The sequence below is a fragment of the Bidens hawaiensis genome, unplaced genomic scaffold (assembly GCF_021521415.1).
Source record: "Bidens hawaiensis isolate Kalapana, Puna unplaced genomic scaffold, B.hawaiensis_p1.1 tig00047462_1, whole genome shotgun sequence".
Classification (NCBI taxonomy): domain Eukaryota; kingdom Viridiplantae; phylum Streptophyta; class Magnoliopsida; order Asterales; family Asteraceae; genus Bidens; species Bidens hawaiensis.
In genome coordinates this window covers 1,766-9,256 of record NW_027506035.1, presented here as the reverse complement: position 1 = coordinate 9,256, position 7,491 = coordinate 1,766, and the positions used below count along the sequence as shown (strand labels likewise).

Sequence of the window (7,491 nt, the reverse complement as noted above, 5' to 3'; positions counted from 1 at the left end):
TCTTCTGGGCCATGCTTGCGGAAACGGGAATAACATCCCCGCATAGCGGGAACGTCGAGAACTATATTGTTTGAAACTCCAAGATGGAATTGGTGGTTTTAACATAATTGATCACTATGTTCAAAACTACCAAAACCCCATGGAGAATCCACACAAGTGGGACTCAACGCTCCTGACTTGCGAGGAGGTTACAGACCTACCCGCTTCATACCCAAAGATCAAGCAGAAAAGTCGGGAATTTCTGCGTGACATTAGGAAAACCGCGGGAAGAATCCCCACGGAAAACCTTAAAGCTAAAAACCCTTTTCAAAACCCCTTGCTAAAGTCCAAAAGTTCACCTCACTTATTAATAATTCATGAGAAGAACATTGGACTGGGGGGACTTGAAGAGGTAGGTCCCAGCAGAGCCCAGTTGGACCCGCAAGACTCACCTTGAAGAGGGACGTCTGCGCAACGACCAACTGCTTCCGCAAGACCCACCATGCTCAGAGAAGACCTTACGCGCAGTACGCCAGCTGTTCCCGCAGGGAAAGCCTCCCAATGGTAAAGTACCCCGCTTGTTCCCGCAGTCGCGGATACAAGCCATCAGGGAAGGCTACCCGCACTGATAGCAAGGCTACACGCACAAGGCACTAACTCGATACTTCAGTAATGTCACCTGAAGGAATGAGCAAGGCGGGAATACTCCCGCCCAAATGAGCCAGTCCATATGCTTCTGGAAGATCTTTTGTACTATACCTGCCAAGGCATGGGCAAAACAGACGATCTGACCAAAACAGCCCATGAACCAATCACAGGGTGACAGCTCACCGACAACAGTACGAGGAGGAGCACCCTCTAGTACTGTTTGTCACTATTAGCCGCTGCCTACTCACCAACCCTTACTATGGGACGTGCGTAGCCTACAGTTGGTGGAACAGTGCATAGCCGGCAGTAAAGGAACAGTATACAGCCGGCCTTGTCACTATCGGCCGCAGCCTATCCACCAACCAGCATAGCTTGTGCGTAGCCCACTGTTGGTAGAACAGGAATACTATTCAGCCGGCTGTACCTTCTTGGAAACCTACCTTCGGCTATAAATACTCCAACACCTTGGAATGGTAAGGACATCATCTGATATATCATTATCTTATCTTCTCTAGCAATCTCTTAATATACACTTATATTCAGAGCAATCTAGTCTGATTCTCACGCCGGAGGGTGGTCACAAGGAGGACCCCCCCCCCCTCTCAGTGACGAGCTCACGGTGTCTGTTTTGCAGGTCACCTGAAGAACAACCTTCTTTGCTGGACCTCATCCTCGTGGGAAACATTACTTAACCCCCAGATTATCCGTAATCTGCCTAGGGTCGATTAGTGTTTCTTCAATTGAGGTGTGACTTGATCACAATTCACAAGTGTTAAGGGTTGTAAGTGAAATGACCTGTTGGCTATCACAGAGAACCAACAAACAGTCATCTTTCCTACTAGTAAAACTGTATATAGCAAGAGTTTGTAGTTGGCACAACAATTTGTCAAGTAATCAGTGATGGTGATAGAATCAACTTACTTCATTACATTCAGGTATACAACACAACAATTATTGCAAGCAGTCCAAAGAAACAACATTATAAAGCCTACACAATACTTCTCTGTTTACAATTACATGACTAACTAAATCCCTAAGATGCGAGCTTGTATGTTCCTGCAAATGCAACATACAAACATCGTATCAACTCACTCACAACTATCAACATATATCATGTGATATACTTCTAAAATGACAAACACTGGATGAGGTATTTGACCCGTTTACTTATGAACGAGCGCTTCATGTTAAACCTTTATCTCTACTGGTTTAACAGATAAAACTAATATATCTTCGCTCAATGCATAAACCCCCGTACTGATCTTCTTATTAAAAAACTAATAAAATTATTGTTCTAATGATATATAGCCTTTGTAATTACATTTTACTCGCGTTACCTTTAAATATAGATGACATACTCTACGCCAGGACCTCTAATATTATACAGTTGGCAGAAGCTCTAAAGACAAAAATGATCAATCATATGTTGAATAACATCCGCCCCGTCTGTATGCGCGTTGTGATTTTTCACCTGCATTAAAAACGTATACGATTTATCTTTTCTTATTAAAAAAAAGTCATGCTATGATACCAAGGGTAAAACAGTCAAACTAGTGGGAGAAAGTGGTAGAAATACAAAGGCAATGAATGGCAAAGATGGAACATTATAATGCTTAATAATTTAAAGAAGTGTATTTTTCCAAACAGCAAATAAATTATTTGTTTAAAAGAAGACAAAAAATGATTATAAATTCGTACCTGAATAACACTATGAGCACAAATAAATTATTGTGAAAGCTAACATCGACTTTTTCCCATGAAACACGAGAAAGACCAGTCACCAATTCCTCCGCAATTATAATTTAATTATTCTGTTAAAGACCCAATTTAATTATTATTTATATAATCAGAAGGTAATAATAACAGATAGCCAATGATATATAAGTTATAAACCTTCCACGTCATCTGTACTATCATCATTAGTCAAATCCGGCTCAAAATCATACGCCTTGCAGCGTTCTTCATATACAATATGAGGATACTTCTCGTTTACCGAGTCTTGCCACTACAAACACAAATTTATCTTAATAACATTTAAAAATATTGATAATAACACGAGCTTAAAATGTACCTTTGGCAGTTCTATGTTACGCCTAATTGATGAAGTTCTCCACCTGACAATATCTAATCATGTCAGTTAAGAAAAAACAGAGGAAATTTAATATCACTAAAGGCGTACTGTATTTTAGAAGAGGTGAAAATTGTGTCATCTAAAAACTAAGCTTGTAAATGAACCCACCAAACACGTATAAACCATGTTCATGCTTTTTCATTCAGCTTTAACTGACCAAACGATCAAACACGAACAATTAAACGAACGAGGTTTTCTTGTTCATGTGTGTTCTTTTATTCTAATTTGTTTAACAGTGTTAATGACGTTTCATGAACGTGAACAAACGAACATAACTAAGCTAAGACCAATTAAAAGTAATGTGAAGAACAACGTGTTGGGCCTTAAAATTTATTAAAACTAACCTAAGTTATAATGGGCCAAAAAAATTTTATAAAAATATTTTAACAGACGTAAACAAATGTAAACTAACGAACATAAATGAATGTAATCGAACGAACATAAACGAATTTAAATGAAAGAACGTTCATAAACATAAATGAACAAACGAGACATGTGCTCATGTTTTGTTCCTTTAACTAAGTGAGCATATTTTTTGTTCATGTTTGTTCATTAAACTGAACGAACACACTTTTTTTGTTCATGCTAGTTTGTTCAAGTAAATGAACACATTTTTATTGTTCATGTTCGTTCATTTATTAAATAACATGAACGCTTCATGAACTATCCACTAAACGCCCGATTGGTTTACAGGCCTACTAAAAGTTGATAGATTTAGGTTGTGTTTTATCTCAAACGGATCATAAAGTTTCTGCTAAACAGAGATCCGGGTTGAAAGTGACTTAAAGCCTGTTTTTTAATTTATACAACCTCCTAAATAACTTTATTCAATACTTTAGGCTATTATAGTAATAATAATGTCTTTATGATCATAAATCAAAACTAACAATGAACAAAAGGATACGGTCATAGCCAACATTTGCATATGTTACACGACGATGGAACGAGCGTAATGCTGACCTTGAAATTTGAAAAAGGCAACGTCATTATGTCACATTCGGCATATATGAAGAATTCAAACAGAAACCGCTTATTTAAACATACATGAAATAACAATCACCGTAATCTTCCAGCATGCGTTTAAGTAACGGAGGCTTTCCTTCATCATTATCCGTAAGAAAAAGGTTCCGGCCTGTTCTTCTAAATATCCAATGTATAACAAGAATCGCAGCTTTTTCCAAAGCAGATAACCCGAATAAAAAAGGCACCTTTTAAATCAAACAGCAAACATGAATGGAATTTCAAACCTTTTAAATCACACAACAAACATATATAGAAAAAAGAAAATGTTTTCTCTCTACTGGGCCACACATGTAAAATTAGACATGTAAACGAACCGACTGTTCAGTGAACCGTTCGGTGGGAAGTTCGATTATGCGCGCTTAATAAACAAACATAAACAATTTCTTTTGTTATTACATTTAAATGAACGAACATGAACACTTGAATCGTTTGTTCATTTGCATTCGTGAGTGTTTGTTTATCTTTTGTTTGTTAACATTCATTTATGTTCGTTTGTTTACATATCCATTAATATGGTTTAGGCCTCAATTAATTACAGATATATGAAATTAAAAGATCACCAATCATGCCATTCAAAAAAACTATATCACCAATTGCAATTCGGGCGTGTCTTATCAATTTTAACATACTGATGTTCATCTGTGTTAAGTTATATTCATTCGTTTAAGTATGTTTACGTTTGTGAACCGTTCGTCTATACTATTAACAAACGAACACGAAAATGTTCATTTTCTTATGAATAAGAAACTCCGTTCCCTTAATTGTCAGTATTTGTTTGGTTTGTTTACAAGACTACGTAAAATAAAAATAAAAACAGTTCAATAAAAACAAGTTAGATGGATGAAAAGTCGCCCAACGTATATTTTTCATGCATAAAACCTCTTAAATCAATTCATTTAAAACATAGATTGTTCCTAAATAATGCAACTTTTGTAATCATATTGGTACGCAAATGTTTAAAATACATTTTCAAAGAAAGAAGCAATAGAACCAAAAAGACTACCTGTTTATTGCCCCTTGAACCAAGATGAGGTGTTGCAACTGTAATAAAGTTGACTGGAATCAAACCACCAATTGTGGGCTTTGATTCCTCACCGTTTTCAACCGAAAAATCATCTGTGTTTTCTTTCGGTGGTCTATATAATCTACCAATAGCATATCTTGCCACTAAACCTCCAACAGAATGTGCAACAAAAGAAATCTTACGAAGATTTGGCTTTTGTTTAATCACTTCAAGCACCTGAAATTAGCAAAAAATCAAACTATAAGTGTTTCGTTAATAAATATAATAATTAATATATGGGAAATTAACACTAACCTCTTCGGACAACCGCTCACCCATTACATCTACACCATCTAGCGTCTGAGATGCTGCATTCTTTTCACTACCTATATTGCACAAGTAACATAAACCGAATAAATGAATGTGACAATCTTGTTTAATTACAACTTAATAGAATGTGAATCTTGTTTATAAATTGATATGGAAATTATATGACAGATGATCCGTACGGTGAACAAATACTTTGTCTGGTAGTGACTTTACAAACTGCTCTGCAGCAAACTTCCAATCTGCAGAACTGTAATACAACAAAATGTTTCACATTAGTAATTAAGAATATTGTAGTTATATGTAACAGAGTATAATTGTATAAATATCTTCAAAACAGATTTATCAACACATAAAATTTTAAAGAACATGTATTAGTACAGGTGTATCTATGCTCTATTATGCTAGAAACAAGAGCTATAAGTTATTTTCTCTCCAAACTGAGAAACTATTATGGCTTAATTTCCGTGTTATATATGGCAAAATTAAATAGAGAGGCTTAACTCACAAGTACTTATAATTTAAAACCACTCGCATCTATATGATACGGAAAACAGATATGTACTCCATAAAAATCCCACTAATTAGGAAATAAAAAACAATATCACCATATATCTGCTCTTAATACTTTATCTCAATTTCCTAGCATATGAGTGTTTTGTTTATTTTTATGGAAACTTTTTACGAATACACTTGACCCTAATATCTATCATAAATTTGTCAAAACTACTCCCTCCGTCCATGAAATATTGTTCGTGTTACTATTTTAGTTTATCACACATAAGTGTATATCTTTTAAAAGGATACGTATATATTACTTTTTTCCCATTTTACCCTTACGTTCATTATAAACGAAAGTTAGTATTGGTTGTAGTTTTTCCAGGTCTTTTAGCATATGTACTGTCATACTTTCATTAAAAAAATCAATTAAGAAGACCAGATATTATGCTTTTCAACAGTCCACCCTCCATGTTTACTCTAAAATTTAATATATCAAACAAGCGCATATCATAAACATTATTTTTGAAGTCATTTCTAGTAATAAACTTACAAGCATACAAAAATCCATGATTTACAAATACGACTCATACATGTATTACATTTAACATCATACGGATTTAAAAGCATATAGTTTATGTATGTTGTACTGATATTGTTGTGTAAACTTTACTTGCATTCCCATAGAAATTTATTTTTGCAAATGAAAGACAACTTTCGACTTAGTTCATTACAAACTTTAACAACAATATCTACCAAGTATAAAGATATTTGTAAAAGCATAAAAATCCATGATTAACAGATAGGATATCTTGTTTAACATAAGATGGAGAGTTAAAGCTTGTAATGTATGAATACTGCACTGATATTATCAAAACTTCACAGGCCTTCTCATAGAAATCCAATTTTGCAAACGGAACATAACTTTCGACTTAGTTCACTATAAACTTCTAATAATTCCCGCAAGTATAAAGATGATAACTATAAATTTAGCTTCAACAACATGTTTATACCATCATCATATCAACTCGTTAAGATTATAAACACTACTACATATGCTCAACTTAAGATAATTATAAAATACAGTTGGCCAAAATTTCATCCAACATATCATGACAAAATCAACTAACCCATAACCAACTCAACAAAACCCTAATTTTCAGACTAAAATCAAACAAAATTAACAAACACCCACAGGAAACAATCCAAATCTCAACATTCTCAAAATACAAGAATAATAACTAGTAGCAAAATACTAATTGAACTATATATATAAATATAATATATTAACTAATTAATTGATTCGTCTAACCTTCCAAGGATCCCATTGACCATGACGACAAGATGATCGGCGATGAAACATCGGATTCATCACAACTGAAGACATTTTGTCCGCCGGTAACTGTTTCCGATGAGCAAACATGTCCGGTTTCAGTCGTCATCTGATGTGATTGACTGGTACTGAATGTTGTTATGCAATAAAGATACGATCTTTGTGAAGGCGTAATAATAATAATATATTATTATTATTATTATCAGGTGGGAATTGTTGACGGAAGTTGGGAGTGGAGGATGAAGAAGAAGAAGAAGACGTAGAGATGACGGAAATGTTTAACGGGGCGGTGGTGTTTTATAATAATATAGCCTAACGGGCGTCAATGATCAGTTGGTCAACGTTTGGATTGGACTAAAGAGCGTAGAATTGTGAAATGAAATAAAATATTAAGTGTAAAGTGAATAACTGAATTTGGTTCTGTCTTGCACCTAGACTTACAAGCAAAACATCAAAACTACCTAATTTTGATAAAATTTAACTGAAAATGAAATTCAATCAAATTACCTATTTTGTCTCCACTAAATCTGGATCCATGATTAGAAATCA

The 7,491-nt window shown here is 34.7% G+C and overlaps 1 long non-coding RNA gene and 1 pseudogene across 2 annotated transcripts; both read right to left on the bottom strand.

Moving 5' to 3' along the window:
- Nucleotides 1-1,540: 1,540 nt before the first annotated feature.
- LOC143616453 (uncharacterized) lies at nt 1,541-2,389 on the bottom strand. Its single transcript, XR_013150664.1, has 3 exons — nt 2,326-2,389; nt 1,965-2,098; nt 1,541-1,683 (listed from the first exon to the last, which is right to left on the bottom strand). It is a non-coding gene; the product is annotated as an uncharacterized LOC143616453 (long non-coding RNA).
- Nucleotides 2,390-2,433: 44 nt separating this feature from the next.
- Nucleotides 2,434-7,217, bottom strand: LOC143616452 (lipid droplet phospholipase 1-like; annotated as a pseudogene). Its single transcript, XR_013150663.1, has 8 exons — nt 6,922-7,217; nt 5,294-5,361; nt 5,100-5,170; nt 4,785-5,021; nt 3,803-3,966; nt 3,646-3,718; nt 2,521-2,632; nt 2,434-2,438 (listed from the first exon to the last, which is right to left on the bottom strand). The product of XR_013150663.1 is annotated as a lipid droplet phospholipase 1-like (transcript).
- Nucleotides 7,218-7,491: the final 274 nt, after the last annotated feature.